Below are 24,604 nucleotides of genomic sequence, written 5' to 3'. Positions count from 1 at the left end.
AGTCATTACCAGTGTTGTGTGTAAATACTTTGGTACGTGGAAATGTTTTCTGCAGTTACCATCAGCATCTTTTACGTAAACTCCAGAGATACGATGTCAGTACATTTTTTTTTTTTAAAGTCAAGATTCTGCATTTAAATGTAGGTTTTTAGAACTGAGACCAGATCACAAGTTTGGATTTCTGTAGATACTCATATATGTTGTTATTTGTTTTTCGAGATGAAAATTAATTTTAACTAGCTTGGTAAATCTAAGTTGGGAATGTATATGTAGTTTAAACAGGTTAAAGTTTTACTCTAGAATTTTCTATACAAAGCTTAGGTTGGAAGCAATTAATAGATTAAATTAATGTGGCTATAAGGAGCAGTGCTTTGTGAATTCCCCTGCAGATGGTCTCATACACCATCTACACCCTTGCAAGAAACAGTTGAAAACATTTCTTGTGGAAGAGGAGGGAGCCTCCTAAAATCTTTTCTGTTGGATGGGAATTACATAGGATCATTGGTTAGTAAACTCCTCTCTGAAGAGCTAGAGGGAGCCTTATGATTTTATTAGATATACTTAAGGTTAACAGAAATCACTCTGGCAGTCAGAATGTTGTAGAAAAAGAGTAGATAATAAATACTGGCTTAATGTTTAGGCTTGGAGGTGCTATTGGTTTTTTGTTTGTTTTTTTTTTTTTTTAAGCTGTGACAAAAGCACCAGAACTTTCTACAAGAATAGTTAAGTAGTCAGCTAAGGATTCTAGGGTTCTCTACCTTTTATGCGATTTGAAGTGATTTGAAGATCAAGCAAAAGGCGACCAAATACGCTTTAAATAGGATTTGGTTTGCTAAATACTGTCTATTTCGCCAACTGAGGGAGTTCTGTAAGGAGGCCACTCTTCAAAGTTCTATTAAAAGTAACTTCCTACCAAATCACTGAGGAGGGGAATACCTTCTTTCAGTTCGTTAAGGACAACCTCCTTTCTGTAAATAATGGTTTTGAAGGAGTTCTACATACAACTGCCGTACTCCAGAGAGAAAATTCCTTTACAATAAATGCTTCGTTTATAAGCATAAAATAGTAAACCATTTATAACGTTGATATATTACGAATCAGTAAGTAAGTTAAATTTAAAGAAATAGAACTTAAGTGGTATTAAATTCAATATTTGTTGTTTAATTTCACATTTGTTTATCAGTCTTTCCACTGGAATTTGCATTATGTTTACATTAAAGAGTCATTGATCATAATTGCTCTTTAATATTTACATACTAGTTTTTAGTAGCATTACTTTGGACAAACTTATTTACCATTTAAGTAAATAGTATAATCCAATGAGATAAACTACCCAGATTTGTCTTTTTTTCATCTTTCACACAGTAACTCTCATTATGTTGCTAGCCAATAAAAGTCTTTATTTGTTGCTTATTAGATCCCTCAGTACACTCAAGAGTTCAGCTATAATTTAATTTGGCTGTTCAAAGAGGCTGCCTTGTTTTAAAACATGTTCTCAGTACGCTTTTACCATTTATTGTGAACCTATATTCAACTCATGCATATGCATAGGATGATTTTACAGATCATCATTTTTTAAGGTTCATGCCATAACAGAGTCGTAAGTTTTTTCTTTGAAAAAAAATCAATACCTAACAACGTCAAAATATTTTTTTGTGTTTTACTCTATGTTTCCCTTGACATTCTGGAACATTTTTTTTTCTTAGTAATTTAGATATAGTTTTGGTATTATAATTTAAAATCAGTTCCCTAAGGTATATAACCTTCCCTTAAGGTGTAGTGAGAAGAGCACTAAACTAAAATAAATAAATTTAATAATTAAGAATGTTAGTTGAGGGCATTTCACTATTGTAGTCACTTGAAATTACAAAAAGTTTGCCTTGTACTTCAACTTTGCTAGCATGATAAATTCAGTTTCCTTACAGTAGGCTGCTGGGAAGTTTTGCAATGAGTGGAAGATGGCTTGAGAGTTCTAGTGATATTTGTAACAAATCATGTTCACTGAAAACTAGAAATTGACTGCAGAACTCTAAGATGAGTATCAGGAATTCTTCCACAAGGAAGGCCGAATGTGGAACAGCTATATGAGTCATTGCATGTATATCTTACCAGTGGGAATCACATCAAACCAGCCCTTTAGATACAGTATTTAATAGTTGTCAAAATGTACAGTATTGTCTTGGAACTTGTGGTTCATGAGTTCATAGTCCCAGCTTTTTTGTGTTCAGTACAAAGATGTAACAACCCACACAAAACATTTTTCTCTTATTATGACCTTACATTTGCCAAAGTGCCCCATGCTGAAATTCCTTTTCAGTATCCCTTTTTTTTTTTTTTAGTCCAAAGCCAGACGTGTACCCAGACACAAAAGCCTCTGTGTATAGCAAGCTGTTTTAAATATTGTGACTCGACGATGTGCTGTCCTTTCTCTGCTTGAACCAAGGATCTCTGCTCAGTGTCTGTGGATTACCAAGCTCCTTCTTTATTGTACCTCTTGTCAACTATTCCTATTCATTTAACCTTTCATTAGTGTCTGTGCAGCTTCACTGTCTAGAAATGCAAGGAAAAACCGAAAGGCCCCACTGTCACAGTTATTAGATTTCTCGGTTACATCCCAGCAACCATAAAGAAGTAAGAGTCGACACTATTGTCGTGCGTGCTGCTGTCCTGGGGTGCAGCTCTTCTGTGCATGTCAAGGACATGTGCCACATGTTGATATGCATCCCAGGGATAAATGCACAACATGGGGGATAGGCTGATGCTGGCAGTAATGAGCTTTGTAGGAGTTATTGCAAAGACCAACAGTTTGTGAAGGAATTTTGCTTAACAGGCCAAGGAGATAGACAGAGTTGAGGGCTGCCAAGATTTGCCTGTGCTGGAGCTTGTCACTCACATTGTTTTCATCTAAACTTCATTTGAGGGGAAAATTGAATACGTTTGACAGCAATGAAAAGTGTTATTTTCATTTTTTAATCTTTCAGAGGACAAAAGTGGTATTTCTGGCGACTATTTAGTATATTGTAATTAAACGTTTTTTATACTGACTGAATTGTGTATATGAATGGGTCTATTAGCAATTTATCTTATTTCTTATGTATCTAGAAAAAATTGATAATTAATGGATATATATGTTTTAAAATCTGTATAAAAGTAATATAGTCTACTAATTTTCCTGTGCTGCTATTTCCCCCCTTTGATTTCCCTCCGTCATAGCCTGGTGTTATCACTTGATTTTTTAAAAAATGTATTTACTTTGTTGCCTCAACGTAAAGGAAAACCAGGATGAGTATCAGATCATTTTCAGGTCATAAGACAAATATTTGCAGATTTTGCATTGGGAAAATACTACTTTAACATTTTAGAAGATTCATAGAATTATTTTTAAGAATTTTCAAAACATTTAAATAGAAAATAATTGTCATACCTCATCTCTCTTTAAAAGTTCATTTTTTTTGAACAGGGAAAACCTGTGTTACCAGAGATGAATAAAACAATTTTGTTTTTCTCATTTCAATGATTTTTGTCAGTTTACCAAACTCTTTGGGGCCCTCCAATACCTTTGCAAATATATTAATAATTTATTAGCAAATCTCTGTAAAGTTATTTATAGTTTTTACTTCACCCTACCTTTTTTAGCCAAGGTTAACCTTTTAATAGTTGTATTTGAAGCTTTCTGTGGTAAGTTTTTCATGGTGTCTTGTGAATGTATAATTGGCTTAGTTGTCCTTGTTTCAGGGAAGAGAGATGAGCCATTTTTCACACTCCTTCCCTTAGATGAGATGCTTTCTTCCAGGAAAAAAATATATTCAATAATTGACAGCCGTGTGCCCAGCCAGGGCATGTTCCAGTCTCTTGGCCATTGGGTGGAAATCCTGTATACACGATACTGAGATGAATCTGTCTTGATTCTCTGAGGTGAACTGGTGGCCTTCCCACAGACAAGGCAAGGGTATGTTAACTTTCCCCTTCTAACTATCCTATTTCCATTTATTATAGTTTGTGTTGGGTGAAGTAGAAGAGGAAAGAGGGACTTGTAAGGGTACAACAAAAATACACCCCTAGAAGTAGGCCAGAGTTATATGATAATTAAAGGGAAAAAGAATACACGGCAGTAGCTACTATCTATAGGAACCCTCCATCTAGTATTCATCCAGTCAGTACCTTAGTGCAAGAAGCAGTTCATCATTATCTACTCCAGACTGAGAACAGGCCCCATTCTTTCCCACCCAGGTTTGAGAGCCTCTATTTCATCATTTGTAAAACAAGAGAGTTTGATAATTTCTAAGTTATTTTTTAATTGGAATATTTAATATTTTATGTGATAGGACTATATAATCATAGCAGTATACTGTTTTTCATAGCTCTGTTGGCATGTAATATACTAAATTCACTTGTTAAAAATGTACAATTAATATTTTATGGATATAGCATCTTTTATTTATCCATTCATCCAGTGATGGACATTCGGGTTGTTTGCACCTTTTAGTTATTATGAATACTGCTGCTGTAAACATTTGTGTACAAATGTTTTCATTTCTGTTGGATATGTACCTAGGAGTGGAATTGCTAAGTCATATGACAACTCTATCTTTAACTTTTGAGGAACTGCCAAAGTTCCTCAAAGTTTCCAAGGAAGCTGCACCTTTCTACATTTCTACCAACACTGTATGAGTTTTTTAATCTCTTCACATCTTTCCAAACTTGCTATTGTCTTTTAATTTTAACCATCCTGGTGGGTGTGAAATGGTTTTGATTTGCATTTTCCTGATGGCTAATGATGTTGGGTGTCTTTTCATGTGCTTATTGGCCATTTGTAGAGTTCTGTGTAACAAGAAATGTCTGTTATATCCTTTACCTATTTTTCATTTAGGTTGTCTTTTCATTGTTGAGTTGTAAGAGCTGTTTATATATTCTGGACACAAGTCCTTTAGGAGATGTAGAATTTGCAAGTATTTTGTCTTTCTGTGGGTTGTCTTTCTTTTTTGAGGGTGTCCTTTGAAGCACAGAAGCTTAAAATTTTTTTTTTTAGTTATTATTTTGAGAGAGAGAGAGAGAGAGAGAGAGAGAGAGAGAGAGAGAGAGAGAATGTGCTCACGTAAGCAAAGGAAGGACAGAGAGAAGGGGAGACAGAATCCCAAGTGGGCTGGGCACCATCAGCACACAGCTTGACATGGGGCTCAAACCCACAAACTGGGGGAGATCATGACCTGAACCAAGATCAAGAGTCGGGTGCCTACCCATCTGGGCCACCCAGGCACCTGAAGTCCAGAAAGCACTGTACTTTAAAGTACTTTAAATTTTGATGAAGTCCAACTTATTTTTTATTTTGTCATTTGTGTTTTTAATGTGCTAAGGAACCACTGTTTAACCCAGGCTCATGAAGATTTACCCCTATTTTCTTCTAAGAATCTTCTAGTTTGAGCTCTTACATTTAGGTCTTTGATTTGAGTTAACTTTTGTGTATTATGTGAAGTAGAGATCCAGTTGAATATGGATAGCCAGTTGTTCCCAGCAACATTTGTTGAAAAGAGATTCTTAACCCATTGAATTAACATGGTGCATTTGTGGAAAATTATTTGACTATATATGTAAGGGTTTATGTCTAGACTCTCCATTGATTAGTAGGTCTATCTTTGCAAGCACCATACTGTCAAAATTAACTGTAGCTTTGCACTAAGTTTGCCACTGAGAAATGTGTCTTCCAATTTTGTCCCTTTTCAAGATTGTTTCACTATTCTCAGGTCTTTAGCAGTTCATTAAAATTTTTCTATTGTGGTGAACACAATATAAAATTGAACAACTTAAACATTGTTAAGTGTATGGTACAGACAGTATTGTTAACTGTACCTTGTTGTTCAATAGATTTTTAGAACTTGGTTGTCTTGTGAAACTGAAACTATATCTATTGAAGAACAACTCCCTTTTTCCCCTCTTCACAACCCCTGGCAACCACCATTTTATTCTCTAAGAGTTTCGCTACTTTAAATACTTCATATAAGTAGAATAATGGAGTATTTGTCTTTCTGTAACTGTCTTATTTATCATAATGTCCTCGAGGTTCATCCAATGTTACAGCACATGACAGGATTTTCTTTTTTAAGATTTGATAGTATTTCATCGTGTCTATTTACCACATTTTCTTTACTTGTTCACCTGTAGATGGTCATTTAGGTTGAGTCCACCTCTTGGCTGATGTGAGGAATGTGCAGTGAACATGGATGTGCTTTCAGTTCTTTTGGGTATATATCTAGAAATGGAGTTGCTGGATCATATAGTAATTGTTTTTAATTTTTTGAAGAACCTCCATACTATTTCCCATAGTTTCTGCCCCATTTTATCTTCTCACCAACAGTATACAAAAGGCCCAATTTTTCCACATTTTTGCCAACACTTGTTATTTTTTTAATAGGGTCTTAAAAAAATTTTTTTTACGTTTATTTTTGAGTGAGAGAGAGAGCACAAGTAGGGGAGCGGCAGAGAGAGAAGGAGACACAAATCTGAAGCAGGCTCCAGGCTCTGAGTGGTCAGCACAGAGCCCAACATGGGGCTTGAACTCATGAACTGTGAGATCATGACCTGAGCCGAAGTCTGACACTTAACTGATTGAGCCACCCAGGTGCCCCTTAATAGGGACTTTTTTAAAAAAACATGTTTACCACTTAAAAAAGTTTTTGAAGCTTACTTATTTTGAGAGAAAGGATGGGGGAGGGGCAGAGAGAGAGAGAGAGAGAGAGAGAGAGAGAGAGAGAGAATCCCAAGCAGGCTCTGCACTGTTAGTGTGGAGCCCAATGTGGGGCTCAAACCCATGAACTGTGAGATCATGACCTGAACTGAAACCATGAGTCAGACACTTAACTGACTAAGCCACCCAGGCAGGTGCCCCTAACAGGGGCCTTTTTAAAAGTATGAGGTGATATCTCTTAGTGGTTTTGATTTGTATTTCCCTGGCCATTGGTGTTGTTGAGCATCATTTCATAGGCTTCTTGGCCATTGTATATATTTTTTGGAGAAATGTCTATTCAAGTCCTTTGCCCATTTTTATTGGATTATTTTTGTTGTTGAATTTTAGGAGTTCTTTATATATTCTGGGTATTAATCCCTTGTCAGAAATAAGGTTTGCACATATTTTCGTCCATTCAGTATGTTGTTTTTTCACTCTGTTGATTACTTCCTTCACAGAAGTTTAAAAAAAAATTTTTTTTTTAATGTTTATTTTATTTTTGAGACAGAGAGAGACAGAGCATGAACAGGGGAGGGGCAGAGAGAGAGGGAGACACAGAATCGGAAGCAGGCTCCAGGCTCTGAGCCATCAGCCCAGAGCCTGACGCGGGGCTCGAGCTCACGGACTGTGAGATCGTGACCTGAGCTGAAGTCGGACGCTTAACTGACTGAGCCACCCAGGCACCCCTTTACAGAAGTTTTTAAGTTTGATGTATTCCCATTTGTCTGTTCTTTCTTTTGTTGCCCTTAACAGTTTACTTTTATTTATTTGTATTTTTTTCTAGTGTTTATTTTGGAGAGAGAGAGCATGAGCAGGGGAGGGGCAGACAGGGAGGGACAGAGGATCCAAAGCAGGCTCCATGCTGACAGCAGCAAGACTGATGCGGGGCTCCAACTCACCCACCTGTGAGATCATGACCTGAGTCAAAGTTGGATGCTTAACCAGCTGAGCCACCCAGGCACCCGCAGTCTACTTATGAAACTCAGATTTATTTGATTTGCAGAAGAGTAAAGGCTACATTAAGAAAGTGCATTTGTTGTATGGGTAAAGAACTCTTGGCGGTACTTCAGGGAATAAGAAATATGTCATTTGATAGCCAAAAGATGAGTCTTAGTTACCTTTGAGATACACTGGTTTGACTTTGATGTTTCTTAATTATCATTGAGTTTAAAAGTATTCTAGGTGTTCTGTATGATAAGAGAGACACTTCATGCCCTGGAGGGTGGAATTAGGTATATAGAAATAATTGTTTTGGGTTTTATAAATACCTCAAAAGGAAAGGGAAAAAAACATTACTGAGAAAATTTGTCTTCCTAGACATTCTGTTGTAACTAGAGAAACAGCCAACAGTGCTTAAAATTAAAAATTATTGTATGATCTCAAATCCAAACTAACTGGTCCAGTTAAGTTTTAAATAAATACCATGTTCAAATCTGGCATGGCACATTTGGAAACATGAGCTTGTTTTAAAGTTTACCTGGCAGGGGCGCCTGGGTGGCAGTTGGTTAGGCATCCAAGTTCGGCCCAGGTCTTGATCTCGTGGTTCATAGTTTGAGCCCTGCATCGGATTCTGTGCGGAGCGTTCAGAGCCTGGAGCTTCCTTCTGATTCTGTCTTGTCTCTCTCTGTCTTTCGCCCGCCCGCCCCCCCCCCCCGCCACCATGCACTCTCTCTCTCTCTCAACTATAAACATTAAAAAAGAAAAAAGCTTACCTGGAAAATATTGTAATTAAAATACCTTGCAGTTGAATTAGAGAAACTTGAAAACAATGAAAGGTAAACTAATTTGGAGGCAACTGTGTTGTATCATTGTTGAATTAAAAAAATTCTTCCCTTAAAGTTATAATTTTCTCTTTATTCATGCACTTAAAAATTTTTTTTTAACATTTTTTTCAGAGAGAGAAGAGAGATGGAGCGTGAGTGGGGAGGGGCAGAGAGAGGGAGGGATGCACAGAATCCAAAGCAGGCTCCAGGCTCTGAGCTTTCAGCGCAGAGCTTGATGCCGGGCTCAAACCCACGAACTGGGAGGTCATGATCTGTGCTGAAGTTGGTTGCTTAACTGACTGAGCCACCCAGGTGCCCCTCTTTATTCATGCTCTTAAAGACCTATATTTATTTCCATGTAATTGCTTTTCTGGTATTCTAATGGGCCACTCTTGCTTAACTGCATTGTCTGTTTTTGGCGTTTTGTGTTATTTTGGATAAAAGTTTCATTATTCAGTATCAACTTAGATGGTTAACTAATCAAATATATATGTGGAGAGTATTTATTTTTTCCCTTCATCACTGTTTACATATATAAATAGTAATTAGCCAATTTTAAATTGTATCTCATGACGTATTTTGAGGACTTACAGATTTAAATTCTGTAGAGGATTTAAAATAACTTACAAAGGGGCGCCTGGGTGGCTTAGTTGGTTGGGTGTCCAGCCTCTTGGTTTCAGCTCGGCTCACTGTCCCATGGTTTGTGGGATCCAGCCCTGCGACAAGACCTGTGTTGGGCTCTATGCTGACAGCATGGAGCCTGCTTGGTGTTCTGTCTCTCCCTCTTTATCTCTGCCCCTCCCCTGCTGATGCTCACACTTGTGTGCCCCATCTCTCAAAATAAGTAGATAAACTTAAAAAAAAATTAAAATATAGAGACTGGTATGGTAGAATATTTTATATTTACTAGGCACTTGATTTTTAGTTATATATGAATTTCATTTTACTAAATGACACATTTTGTTAATGTTGAACAAAACAGTTAATGCGACTTTTCTGTTCTCTTCAAACATGTTTTGACATGTACTCATAGGTATGTTTACACATATGGAATGACAAAATCGTATTCTTGCTGTCTTTATGGTTTGGCGACATAGAGAAGGCAATTAACTAGAACAATACAGCCGTACAAAGAAAGTCCACTCAGTTTTCTGTGCTGTGGTATCTAATTTCCCTGTAATACATATTTCACTCTTTAGTGGATTAGGAAAGTTTATTCTGTCAACATGTACGTACGCTAATAGGTATGCTTCTGGAAGTACAATGGGATAGTTCAGATTTTCCTCTCATTCAGAGTGGTGATTGGAAGCACAACATTATAGGTGTTTGAATTGGTTTTTGATAGATTAGAACATTGATTTAACTTCAAAGTACATTAACTCTAAGTGATGTTAACAAGTAAACATTTTATAAACCCAGAAATTCTGCCAGATGTTGAGCTATATTTTTCACCATGTGAGTATCCCTTGTAAGAAATATTTACACATAAAAGACTTATGTCTGTTCATTGGTCTTTGCAGCTTTACCACGTCTATGAACAGAAACCAGTCACAAGACATTTTTGTGTAGGACAGTGATCATTAGATCTAATGGAGTGTGTGTGTGTGTGTGTGTGTGTGTGTGTGTGAGGGGGGGCGGGGAGCATCCATGAGAAACTGACAATTTGCAACTTCCTTGTGGGGGAGGGAGAATACAAAATAGTACGGTTTATTGAAATTTGTGGGGGGGGCAGTAGGGATTGGTTTACTGTTATATTTTCATAGTATAGTAATACCTGTTATATTGTTTTTTTGTAATTTCAGGTATTTGTATGGATGGCATAGATGTATATTGAGTGTATTGATGAATGTTTTACTAATGTCAAATTGTATTTCTAAAGTACGTATGTGTCAGAGTAATCTGTTGATACCCAACAAGTAAATATTTGCTTATTATATATAGAGTAACTTGTAGATGTTCATGAAACATACAATAGTGTACTGATTTGATTAAAAAAAGATGTTTTAAAAATTTTTAGGTTCTTACATTCAAGCTGTGCATTTGGCATAGGCATTGGAGTTCTGGTTATTTTCATTTTCCAAGTTCGATGCAACTTTTAATTATCTTAGAATCTAGCAACTTAACAGGCAATTGAGTTTCTTTGATATACATGATATTCTGTTAGGTACTGTAGGTATTACAGATGAAGTAGAAGCTATAACCCTAACATTAAGGAGCACAAAGTTCATGTGCAGAAGGATGTTTATTATCTTAACGTAACCATAGTTCAGGTTCTGCCTCTGGTCTTAGTATGCTTAGAAATCTAATTTTTAATCAGTATGTCTTTGCAAGAGATCCGTCCTTCATGGGCTCCTTCAGTGTGTTTACTGACAGAAGGCTGGAGAATAGGCACACAAATGCATGCACATGTGCTGTGTGAACACATATATATCTGCATACTGTAATAGATACTCATGGATACGTATGGAATACTCATATTGGCATGCTTAGCACATTCTTTCCTTTGCAGGCAAATTTAAGTGGGGAGTGAAATTATAATCCAAATGTTGCTCATTGCTACTTTATGAGTTTGGGATTTGAGCAGAGAATATTAGGGTTGCAGGTGGAGGGCATAAGGTCCTCTTTTCACTGTAGGGAAAGCCTTTCCAGTGGCCTGTATTGTTAGAGTACACACTTTGGACTCCCATCTCCTGGACTGTGTTTGGAAGAGGTTTGACAAAATTTACTCCTTTTGCTTTTTTTCTTCCTATTCTTCTGGTTGACAAATTCTTTTTTTCTCTAGATATGTTAATATTCTCAAGCAGATATTAGTTAACTGTCTTGGGAGCTACTTGTTAAGGTGACTTTGCATCTGCTTGGTTTTTATGGATCTAATGCAGATGGCAATCTCATTTCATTCATTTTAAATTTCTTGGGAGATATCACATGCTACGCTACTACCTTACATATAATGTGTTTTGTGTATGAGAATGGTGGGAGGCCATCGGATAAGACAGCAGTTTTCTGGGGGAAAAGAGATGTATGTTGTTTTTAAAGAATAATAAAAAAGCTTTGAGGCCAGTTGATTTTGTGGTAGAGAAAGTTTCTGTTATCAGATACCTTGTAGAGAGATATCTAGATCTGAGATTGGCCATATATATATGTGTAATAAATTGCAATAAGGGTGTGTATATGTGTTTTTAATCTCTGCATCTATTCTCTATGTGATAGAAGAGTTTTTCAGTTGCTTTGGGCTTCTTTTTTTCCATTATACAATTAGGGTCAAGATTAGATTTTAAAGATCCTTAATGTTTCATACCGTGTGGATGCTCAACATTTCTTCATATTGTATTATTTTATGGACGCCAAAAGGACTAAAAAGCTAATACTGTATCTTTAACTCTGTGTTAGCTGATTCCAGCAACTTCCTAGTTTGTAATGCCCCCCTTTTTTGTTTTTTACTTTAGTCTTTTGTTCCTTTTAAAATACTTCAATATCAGTTAGATTCTAAGTAAAGAGAAAAATTGGTTAAGGGAAGAGAAGGTAGAAGGATGAAACACAGAACATCCACTAGACACCAGAATGATAGATGTTGGTGGACTAGGGAACCACCTGTTTTGACTTCCGTAGACTTTTGTCCTTACATCTGGTCAGACTTTTGTCCTTACATCTATATTTTCAGTCTACAGTCTGTGTGTTTCCCAGCAGTCATGGTAGAATTGTATAACATGTATAGCATTTTACTATTTAAATGTATAACATTTAAATATTATTTAAATGTATAACATTTTATTATTTAAAACCACAGGACTTAATCCATGACAAATTTTAAATTTGAAAAGGTGTCAGAGGTAAAAATTAAATAGAGGCAATTATGGAGAGAATGGAGAAATTACACAGGAAATGTTGAACGTTGATAAAAATCAACAATGTTGAACATTGATGAAAAATACATCAAAAAACAAAGGGCCAGTTAAATTGAGTGGCATGAGACTTTTTTTTTTTTTGTTTGTTTGTTTTTTTATTTATTTTGTGAGAGTGAGAACGCAAGTGGGGGGAGGGGGAGGGAGAATGGAAAGAGAGAATGAATGAATGAATGAATCCCAAGCAGGCTCTGTGGTGACAGCAGGGCTCAAACTCACAAACCTTGAGATCATGACCTGAGCTGAAATCAAGAGTAGGCTGCTTAACTGATTGAGCCACCCATGCGCCTCCTTGTTTTTCTTGTACTTGTTTTCATGTACTTGCCCAACATGCATGCTCACCACATTTTTTTTTTTTCAGAGTGTTTTAGTGTTTCTGCCTCTTGTGCTCCTCATGTACTGGGCAAGGCCCGTTATGTCTGCCTCCCAATTATCACTCATTTATTACTTCCACTGCCATTACCAGGGTCCATAGCACCAACATCCTTGACCTGGAATACTGCCATATCTTCTAACTGGCCTAGTGCTTCCACTCTAGCCTCTCTCCTGCTCACTACACTGAGACCACCCTTCACAGAGAAATCACTTCTGTTTCAAAGCCTTCTAGTGACTTTTTATCACACCTGCAGTGCAATCCAAACTCTTTATTGTGATTGAAATGGATATGTAAGATGAGATCCCTGCCTAAGGCTCCAACATCATTTCCTACTACTGCTCACTCTGCTCCCATTATGGTAACCTAGCTTTTTACTGAACATGCCGAGTTTGTACCTACCTCAGGCTTTGCACGTGTTTTTCGTCTGCCTGGAATGCTCTTCTCCCACATTTTTGCGTGGCTTCCTTCCTCATTTCATTCAGGTCTCTCAAATGTCACTCCTTCAGAGAAAACTGCCTGATAATTTTCTTCCCCCCTGCTGTGTCTCCAAACTGTATGTTTCTCTGACCTTTTACCCTGCTTTGTTCATAGCATTTATCACTACTTGAAAATATGTATTTGTTTATATGTAGTTTATTATTAGCCCTCTCTTACTATTGAGGATACCAAGCTGCATAAGAATGGAGACGTTTGGTTGTCTTACTAATTTCTGAATTTCCCCTACTTGTAGCAGTGCCTGGTACAGGACATACTCATATATTTATTATACATTCATTCACTCATAAACACATTCTTTATCAATTTTTATCAGGTCTTAGTTATTCTTTGGAGGGTTATTTATGGCATCTGCTGTTGCCATTTTCTGAACTGCTTATTGGAATGGTAGTTTCCATGGTAGATGTAACCATTCCCAACAGTTTTGCAAAAATCATCCTTTATAAGATATGGGAAAATATATTAGAAATTTGATTTATCTCATTCTTCTGTTTTTTGTGTTTTACAGTGTGCATGTTATCTTATTATAGTAGATATGGAAGGGATATATTGTGCAATCAAACAAATAGAGACTGTGCATTGAACCTGATATGGACAAGCAAAATGTAACTTTGTTTAAAGAAAAATGTAAAAACTCCATAGGCTATTTCATAGATTTGTGCTTTTGTATACTAATAAGGTGGTGATACCACTGGTGAGAGTAAAATCTTTCCCATTATTCAGAAAATCATGCAGGTCTAATGCTGGGGTGAGAGTGAGACATATATCAAATTTAGCATCATGTGTGTGTGAATATGTGTTTCCTAATATTCCAACCTCTGATGGAGTGTTTAACTCTCTTGAGTTCAAGTGTGCTTGTGATAGGGCCCTTTTTATCTGTACTAACCTATATGTGGAGGTATGTGAGATATTTTTTTCCTTGTCTTGAATACTTTATGCTTAAAAATTTTCTTTTAAATTTATTTTTGAGAGAGAGAGAGTGAGTGAGCGAGCGAGTGAGAGAGAGCAACCAGGGAGGGGTTGTTCTGGGGCTCAAACTCACGTACTATGAGATCATGACCTGAGCCAAAATCAAGAGCTGGATGTTTAACCAACTGAGCTACCCAGGTGCCCCAAATTTAGGCTTTATAATGAAGCTGAACTGGATACTTCGGTTTTCTGTGACTTCAGTTTTTTTTAAACAATTTTATTGAGATCTAATTCATACACCATACAATTCACCACTGTGACTAAGTTTTACAGTTATGTTTTGTAATTACAATAAATGCAGTTTTGAAGACACAGGGATATAAATTATATAGTCAGAAATTCGAAGGAAGTGTAGTTAGGTAGTCATTTTAATATAAGTTGAAGAAGTTTTATAACATTTGAAGAACTTGTCAATAAAATATTTAAAAAGATTCATAAACTTGAGTGAAGCATTGAAGTAATTAAGATGCTAATAAACTAAGGAAGCTTAAAAACCATAAACAGATACCAGTATTATTCTTTATGAAATAGTCACTGTAGATCGTACTTTGATGGTGCTATAGCTTAAAATGTGTTTAGAGCTCTCCATTTGACATTGGTTTCTGACAGCCTATGTCTTAATTCTTCCAAACATCTTTAGTGCTAGGGGCCCATGAGTGGCTCAGTTAAGCATTTGACTCTTGGTTTCAGCTCAGGTCGTGATCTCATGGTTCATGGGTTCAAACCCCACATCAGGCTCTGCACTGACAGTGTGGAGCCTGCGCGGGATTCTCTCTCTCTCCCTCTCTTTCTGCCCCTGCCTTGCTCACATGCTCTCTCAAAATAAAGAAATAAGCTTAATAAAAATATCTTTAGTGCTAGCAAATTTTTTGTGGCATAAGGTTTGATTTTCTGAATCCTCTAAAAGTTAACCCTGATGAACATGGTAGGTAGATAAATTCATATGATTCCCTTTTTAGTAAAAAAAAAAAATAATCATAATTAGCACAATTGTTTTTTCTCACATAGCTTAAAAATTGGCTCTGGAAGTAGTTATAAATGAAGAATTCCAGAAATGCTTTTAAACAGTGGTAATGTTATTGGAAAAGTGCAGTGTCCTGAGGTGACAATAGAAACATACTGATTTTTTTTCCCTGTAAGTAATGGACCTTCTTTAAAAAAATTGTTTTTTTAATGTTTATTTGTTTTTGAGAGAGAGAGAGACAGACAGAGTGCAAGCAGAGGAGGAACAGAGAGATAGAGACTCAGAATCTGAAGCAGGCTCAGGCTCTGAGCTGTTAGCACAGAACCTGATGTGGGGCTAGAACCCATGAACCCAAAGATCATGACCTGAGCTGAAGTTGGATGCTTAAATGATTGAGTCACCCAGGTGCCCCTTGTAATGGACCTTCTTTAAATCCATGGAAACTCATTTGGCTGTATAAGAATTGGTGTGAGATTTTGTGCATATATAGGTTCATGCATACATATGTGCATGCTTATAAATTTCCACTTACTAAGTTATGTCAATATTTTGTACATTTATGTAATTTTGCTTTATATGGCAAGTGCCTAATAAATTCCACTTCAGAGTCAATTTTGTGGAGTTGGAGTAAAATTATTCTAGGTTATGGCCTGAGAAGGCCCCTGAAGGCAAGGGATACCAAGAAAAATTTTAAACCAGATATGAGACTATATGAATATTCCATAACATTAAACAGATTTATATAGAATTCTTTGGCTAGAAATTACAGTGATTGTTGCATAGCTTGTGTACTTAGTGCAGCAAATCTGTGTCAGGCATAAATATATACTAGGGACGTTATAAAGAAAGCTAATGAAGTACAAATTTGTGCACATAAACTGTTTTTAAGGCAGTCTTATCCATACCTGTAAAACAAAAGTGAAAGGGAAAAGTAGGTGCTCAACGGGAATATGATTTTCTTTCATTTTTTGTTCTTTCAGATTTGGTTTTGAATTCCTAGAAGTTGTGGTTCAAGGTAACACTTACCAGTATCTTTATGATGACTTCCTGGTTAGCAATTAAGAAAAGCAATAGTTAGTTGCCACCTTGGAAAAATCTGTGTCATTGAATTTCCTTTCCGTTCCTCTTCCACCTCTTTTTCCTCATCATAGAATGCTAATTTTGCATGGAATCTAGATCTTGACATAATTTTGTTATTAAAAATAATAAAAGCATTGCCTGGGTGGCTTCAGTAGATTAAGTGACCAACTCTTGATTTCAGCTCAGGTCGTGATCTCATGGTTCATGAATTCGAGACCCATGTCAGGCTCTGCACTGACAGCACAGAGCCTACTTGGGATTTTCTCTCTGTGTGTCTGTCCCTCCCTTGCTTGCATGTGTGCATGTGTGGGCTTTCTCTCTCAAATAAACATTAAAAAATAATAAATAAAAATAAAAGCAATTTTGAAAATTCAGTCTAGTGAAGTTGTACACTATCAAGAAAGTTTGTAGATATTTTCTCAGGAATGATAGTTCAAGAAATAAAAAGGAATGAAATAAATTCAACTCCAGAAAAATTAATGCTAGATCTTTTTCTTCTTTCCTTCAGAATTTTTTGAGATTGTGAAACTTTCTGATTTGAAGGAAAGTTAACACCAACTTTTGTGTTGGAAGTAAACATTAGAGTCGAATTTTTCTGTGTTAGCTGTAATCTGCTGGGTGTTTTCTCTTAAACAAAAGTCTTGTACATAACTAGTATGTTAGGCTGCTTACATAGTACTTTGAGGGTAGAGAGGCCCTTTTAGCAGGTCCTGTTGTTATATGGTGGAAGGCTGTGCACTCAAAGCCTAACTGCATCATTTACACTGTCTTTGGAGGGACCACGTGTGCTGTTTTCATGGACCATTTGGCCCGTGAGATGGGATTTGTCATAATTCATTGTCATGTACTGTAACCCCAGTGGGAGTATAAGGTCTAGCTGCTTTACCTGGGATGGCTTCTGAATGTTTTTATCTTGTTCCAGGGTGGATTATTACCCTTGAGAGTGCATTTAATTATAAGCTTTATGTTTTCTAACACCCATTCACAATACCTCCTCTTCACTGTACCTGACTTCAATGATGGTATTTCATGTTGCAGATTGAGGACAGTATAGCACTTGGAAGATGGAAGCTGTCAGACTTGAATCTACCTCCGTTTTTCAGTGTCTTCTCTTTACCTTGGTATTTTGGACCTTTCTATTGAAAACCTGTGTTTTGGGGTTACTTTTCTCAGGAAAATAAATTTATATTTGATAACATACTAAGGAAAAAAAGCCTCCATTTATTAATATTGGGTATTTCTCAGAATATCATTATAAGAGATTGAATTTTGTTATGTTTTTATAAGCTACTGCATCATAGATTTTATTTTAATAGTCTTTGTATCCATGCCTATACTGAGGGCTTTACTTAGAAAATGGGTACTTTAGAGTATTTCTTATTATAGTCCTTTGAGATTAAACATAGTAGGATCTTATGGAGTTTCAATTTTTTATGTAGATAAGTAATCTGTCTCTTTAATTACCTAAATTTGCCTCTCATCTGAGCTTAACCACACTTTATTATAATCAACTGTTTATATGTCTACCACACATATCGCTCTGTAGGTTATTAGGCATATTATTTTGATCTTTTCATTTTTCTGTGTTTATCAGGGAATAAATGGTCCTAAGTGGGTATTGGATTTAATTAATAGTTTCACATCTTTATTTTTCCCATTGTTAATGAGAAATAATTGACCTACATCATTGTATACATTTTAAGGTATACCTTACCACATGATGGTTTGATTTACCTATATTGTAATATGGTTACCAATGCAGGGTTAACATTCAGCATCTCATTTAGACAATAAAAAGAAAAGAAAAAAAATTTCTCTTTTTATGAGAACTCTTAGGATTTATCCTCTTAATAGTGTTTTAATTTTTAAAGCTTTGCTCGAAGATTATGGTTTTTGAGGTATCTTGGTGTTCTATCTCAGACAAACCTTTAATTATCAATGTTAAATTATACTGCCTTGTATATCGTTTTTAGAATTTAGTGTTTTATCCCTGATTGAGATACCCATGACTAGAACTATCAAATTTTCTAAATTTTCTTAGTAATAATGGGCATATTCTAAATTGTGTGTTGGTCAACATGCAGCTTTTTTGGGGGGAAAGTGATTCTTTTTTACTAAATGAACTTTATAAAGTCAACTTCCTTAATTTGTAACATGGGCACAATGAAAGCCTCAGGGTGTTTTTTTTCCTTGAAAAATCTTGAAATAGATGTTTAAACAAATCTCAAAATATGCCATAACTTAAAAGAAATAATTTGATGTGGCAAGTTTTAAATTAAAACACACACACACACACACACACACACACACACACACACACACACACACTGCCTAACCTTTCTTTGAGTCTTTGGTTTAAGTCCTCTGTCATATAATGCCAAGAACTTTGTTCTGAGCTGCGTGTGTGTTGAAACATGTATGCCTGTCCTAGTGTCATAACTAATTATATCTCTTGTATGCTTACTTCTAGTAATCGGAAAGTAGACCTACCGCAGCATACAATTTAACATTTAGTGTTATCTGAGGACCTGCTGTAGAAATGAAGTTTTCTACCATGTAGCAACTTGACATTGTAAACAGATATACTATTTTAAATATATCCTCCACTTAGTATTTTACAGAAATAACATAGTTTGGGTGGAAAAATTTTAGGAGTTCTTCAAGGCACATGTGTTTATCAGCAGTTACACACTAATACTGACTCACTTTGCAGTTTTGACTGACATTTCATCTGTGAATTGGGAATTGATGGTCTTGTGTTGTGGTAGCAAAATTTGATAGGATTTCTTTTTACTCAAAAGTTTGTCAAAAGATTGTAGCTTGTGGCAGAGCTTCTGGTGCGGTGGTCATTTAATCTTCATGGATTGTTACAAAATATGGGGCATATTTTATGAAAGTGCATTGAGTAGAATTTTCACACACTAACTTAAAAATTCTGTCTTGGACATGATTGTGACTGGGACAGCAAACAGTTTCTTATATGCACCAGCATGTATGAAAATATGTGGTCCTTGTCTATGCCTGCTAAGAGAGGACTTTACCAGTCTTCAGTCTCTGAGCTGCAGCCTTGTCGCAATTAAAGTCTTAGGACTGGGAGCAGTTAATGCTGGTGATAGATTGTGGTATTTAGTATTGTGTTGTGTTCCATGGTGATCTAGTTCTGTAGACTTACAGAATTCTAGTCTGAACTTGGGAAATAATATACCAAAGAATTTGTGGCAAATGTTTGTTAAAGTGAGAAATATAATGAGTTTTCTTGTTAATAAGCAAATCTTTTGGGCTTTGCTTAAAGAAATAATGAAAGGATTGTGCAATTTTTTTATTGATAATTGTTTAAAATTTAACACTGAAAATGCTAGATTTTCTTTTATTAAGTGAAAATATTCCTTCATTAATGTTTCCTTCCTTTCGTTTTTCATTATAGTTAAAAATAAAACTCAGTATTGTTTCAAACTTAGCTTTTTTATACTAAATGAATTTTTATAAATTCTGTGTTATTTATTTCATATGGTAACATAAGTATGCAGAGGCATTCAACTTGAACATTTTGTGTTCAGAAATGTGAGGCTTCGATTCTTGGTATAATTTCTCTGTTTTGAAAACAATTCCCAGGAGTTTCTTTCTAATCAGTGTATCATGATCTGTTACATTAAAAAATTAGATGGCCTAAGCCATCTAACTTTTGAAGACTGTGACTGTAAAAGGCATGTGTTAAATAATGAAAGCATCTCTCTATTTTTTGAGAGATGAACATTTTTGTGGTGTATATCAAATTAATGCTGGTGTATTTGGCTTTAAGAGTAACTGATGACTGATTTTGCAGTTGATAGGCCACAAAAGAGAAAGGGTAGTTTAAAAATGTCCTGGGTGTCCTGGCAGTACGTGAGAAGGTTGACCTCCACCCTGACTGATATGAACACCTTCCCACTCATCCGTTGACTGTCAAATACTAAAGGGTGGAAGATGTTAAGGCTTGTCTGGGTTCTGAACCTGTGGTTTTTTCCACCTCCACATGGTGTTTGGAAATCTTGGGAGTCATTTTTATTTGTCATAAAAGATCAAATTGGGATGCTTCCTGCTTTTTAGTGGGCCAAGGATACCTCAGTTCTGATTGCAGAATAATTTACACACAATGATGAGTTATTCTGCTCCAAGTCATAATAATGCCTCTGCTGGGAATCACTGAGTAGTTATTGATAAAAAAAAAAAAAAATTAAAAAGTACTGGTAAAAATGACTCTTTTCCTCCCAGAATTCTCCCTTACATTCTTTTTTTAAAGGAAAAAATTATTTTTATTTTATTATTTTTTTAAAAGTTTATTTGTTTTGAAAGAGAGAGAGCGAGCGCGTGTGCACATAAGTGGGGAAGAGGGGAAGAAAGGGAGAGAGACAGTCTTAAGCAAGCTCCATGCTCAGTGTGAAGTTTGACACGGGGCTGGGTCCCAGAATTCTGAGATCATGACCTGAGCAGAAACCAAGAGTTGGATGCTCAATGCACTGAGCCACCCAGGCACCCCAGGAAAAACTTTTTTTTTTTTAACTTTTTTTTTTTTCAACATTTATTTATTTTTGGGACAGAGAGAGACAGAGCATGAACGGGGGAGGGGCAGAGAGAAAGGGAGACACAGAATTGGAAACAGGCTCCAGGCTCTGAGCCATCAGCCCAGAGCCCGACGCGGGGCTCGAACTCACAGAGCGCGAGATCGTGACCTGGCTGAAGTCGGACGCTTAACCGACTGCGCCACCCAGGCGCCCCTACCCCAGGAAAAACTTTTAACTGAAGTATACTTGACATACGATATTATATTAGTTTTAGGTATACAACATAGGGATTCAATATTTATGTACATTATGAAATGATCACCATGTGTCCATTTACCATCTGTCACCATACAAAATTAATATTGCTGTCTATATTCCCCATGCTGTGCATTATAATCCTGTGACTTATTTTATAACTGCATGTTTGTACCTCTAGATCCCCTTCACCCATATTACCTACTTCTCAACCCCCCTCTCCCCCCTGGCAGCCATTAATCTGTTCTCTGTATCTTTGATCCTGGTTTTATTTTGTTTGTTCATTTGCTTTTTAGGGTCCACATGTGAGTAAAATCATATGGTATTTGTGTTTCTCTGACTTCTTTTACTTCTAATACCCCCAGTTCCAACTGTGTTGTTGCAAATGGCAAGATTTAATTCTTTTTTTTAATCTATTGATAGACACTTAGATTTCTTCCTTAGCTATTGTAAATAATGTTGCAATAAATGTAAAGGTACAGATATTTTTTCAAGTTAGTGTTCTGTTTTCATCCAGTAAATATCCAGACATGGAATTCCTGGATCCTATGGTAGTCCTATTTTAATTCTTTGAGCAACATCTGTATAATTTTCCATGGTGGCTGTACCAGTTTAAGGGTTCCCTTTCCTCAACATCCTTGTGTTTCTTTCTTTCTTTCTTTCTTTCTTTCTTTCTTTCTTTCTTTCTTTCTTTCTTTCTTCCTTTCTTCCTTCCTTCCTTCCTTCCTTCCTTCCTTCCTTCCTTCCTTCCTTCCTTCCTTCCTTCCTTCTATGAGATTTTCTTTCTTAATATCTCTTTCTGATAGCTTGTTGTTAGTCTCTAGAAATGTAACAGGGGTGCCTGGCTGGCTCAGTCGGTAAAGCACGCAACTCTTGACCTCAGGGTTGTGAGTTTGAGGCCCCATTACTTAAAAATAAAATCTTAAAAAAAAAAAAGAAATGTAACCAGTTTCTATATATTAATTTACTGTGACTTGACTGAGTTCATTTATTCTAAAAGTTTTTTGGCAGAGTCCTTAGGGTTTTCTATATATAGAATCATGACATCTTCAAATAGTGACAGTTTTGCTTCTTCCTTTCCAACTTGGATGCCTTTTATTTCTTTTCCTTGCATAATTTCTGTGGCTAGGACTGCCAGCACATTGAATAAAAGTGGTGACTTGTGCATCCTTGTCTTTTTTATGATCTCAGAAAAGTTTTCAGCTTTTCATTCTTGAGTTTGATGTTAGCTGTGGGTTTGTCATGCATGACTTTTATTATGTTGAGGTATGTACCTCTATTTCTACTTTGTTTTTACCATACGTGGGTGTTGACTTTTGTCAAATGCTTTGTTTGCATCTGTTGAGAAGATCGTATTATTTTTGTCCTTCATTGTGTTAATGTGGTGTTACTACATTGATTTGTGGATGTTGAACCATCCTTATATCTCTGGAATAAATCCCACGTGATCATGGTATATGATCCTTTTAATGTATTGTTGAATTTGGTTTGCTAATATCTTACTGTGGATTTTTAACATTTATGTTCATCAGGGATGTTGGTATGTAATTTTCTTATGCTGTCCTTGTCTGGTTTTGGTATCAGGGTAATTCTAGCCTCATAAAATGAGTTTGGCAATGTTCCCTTCTCTTCAACTTTTTGGAATAGTTTGAGGATGTTAAATATTACATCTTCTTTGACTGTTTCATAGAATTCACAAGTGAAGCCATCTGGTCCTGGACTTTTGTCTGTTCGGAGGTTTTTGATTACCGATTCAATCTCATTACTAGTAATAAATCTTTCCAGATTTTTATTTCTTCATAATTCAGATGATTTTGTGTTTCTAAGAATTTGTTGATTTCTTCTAGGTTGTCCAATTTGTTGGCATGTATTGTTTATAGTAGTCTCTATTGGTCTTTTGTATATGTGGTATATCAATTGTAACCTGTCTTTTGTACCTGATTTTATTTATTTTAGCTTTCTCTCTTTTTTCTAGATGAATCTGTCTACAAGTTTGTCAATTTTGTTAATCTTTTCAAAGAACCAGCTTATAGTTTAATTTATCTTTTTAATTGTGTGTTTATCTCCATTTCACTTATTTTATCTATTATTTCCTTTCTTCTGTTAACTTTGGACTACATTTGTTCTTCTTTTTCTAGTTCCTTTGGTTGTAAAGTTAGATTTTATTTGAGATTTTTCTTGTTTCTTGAGGTAGGTCTGTTATTGCTATGTAGTTTCCTCTTAGAACTGCCTTTGCTGTGTCCATAGATTTTCAAATGTTGTGTTTCCATTTTTCATTTATATTAAGGTATTTTTTGATTTACCCTTTGATTTCTTTGTTGATCCATTCATTAGTGTTTAGTAGTGCATTGTGTGGTCTCCATGTGTTTGTTTTTTTCCAATTTTTTTCTTGTAATTGATTTCTAGTTTTATACCATTGTAGTCATAAAAGACATTTGATATGATTTAAGTCTTCTTAAATTTACTGAAACTTGTTCTGTGGCCTAGTGTGATCTGTTCTGGAGAATGTTCCATGTGCACTTGAAAAGAATATGAGTTCTGCTGTGTGTGGATGGAGTATTCTATATCTATTACTCCATCTGGTCTAATGTGTTAAGGCCCATGTTTCTTTATATTGCTTTTCTGTCTGAATGATCTTATTCATTGATATAAATGTGATATTAACGTTTTATTTTTTGTGTTGCTGTCAATTTCTTCCTTTATGTCTATTAATATTTGTTTTATATATTTGGGTGTTCCTGTGTTGGGTGCATAATATTTACCAGTGTTACACCATTTTGTTGGATTGAACTCTATCATTAGGTAATGTCCTTCTTTGCCTTTTGTTTACAGTCTTTGTTTTAAAGTCTGTTTTGTGTAATATAAGTGTTACTACTTCATATTTCTTTTTGTTTCCATTTGCATGGAATATCTTTTTTTTTCTGTTCCTTCACTTTAAGTCTGTATGTGTATTTATTTAGATCTGAAGTGAGTCTCTTATAGACAGCATACAGATGGGTGCTGTGTTTTTTTTAATCCATTTGGCCATTGTATATCTCTTGATTGGAGAATTTAGTCCATTTATATTTAAAGTAATTGTTGATAAGTATATACTTATTGGCATTTTGTTCACTGTTTTCTGGTATTGTTCTTTGTTTCTTTTTGCTTCTCTTGCTCTCTTCTGTTGTGGTTGATGACTGACTTTAGTGTTAAATTAGCTTCCTTTCTCATTTTTTGTGTATGTTACAGATTTTTGGCTTCTGGTTCCCATGAGGTTCATATAATAAGCTATATATATAAATATATGGCAATCATTTTTTTAAGTTAATAGTCACTTAAACTTGACCACATTCTAAAAGGATTACATTTTTTTTTCAATATATGAAATTTATTGTCAAATTTCCATACAACACCCAGTGCTCGTCCCAAAAGGTGCCCTCCTCAATACCCATCACCCACCCTCCCCTCCCTCCCACCCCCCATCAACCCTCAGTTTGTTCTCAGTTTTTAAGAGTCTCTTATGCTTTGGCTCTCTCCCACTCTAACCTCTTTTTTTTTT

At 35.8% G+C, this 24,604-nt stretch overlaps 1 protein-coding gene across 13 annotated transcripts in view; it reads left to right on the top strand.

Moving 5' to 3' along the window:
- Positions 1-24,604, top strand: part of BNC2 (basonuclin zinc finger protein 2) — a 439,476-nt gene that overhangs the window by 3,646 nt on the left and 411,226 nt on the right. The window lies entirely within an intron of this gene.

This window comes from Herpailurus yagouaroundi, unplaced genomic scaffold, assembly GCF_014898765.1.
Source record: "Herpailurus yagouaroundi ecotype Mexico unplaced genomic scaffold, PumYag 160, whole genome shotgun sequence".
Taxonomy (NCBI): domain Eukaryota; kingdom Metazoa; phylum Chordata; class Mammalia; order Carnivora; family Felidae; genus Herpailurus; species Herpailurus yagouaroundi.
Note: the sequence above shows the minus strand (reverse complement) of the source record. Positions and strands in the feature narration are given on the sequence as shown.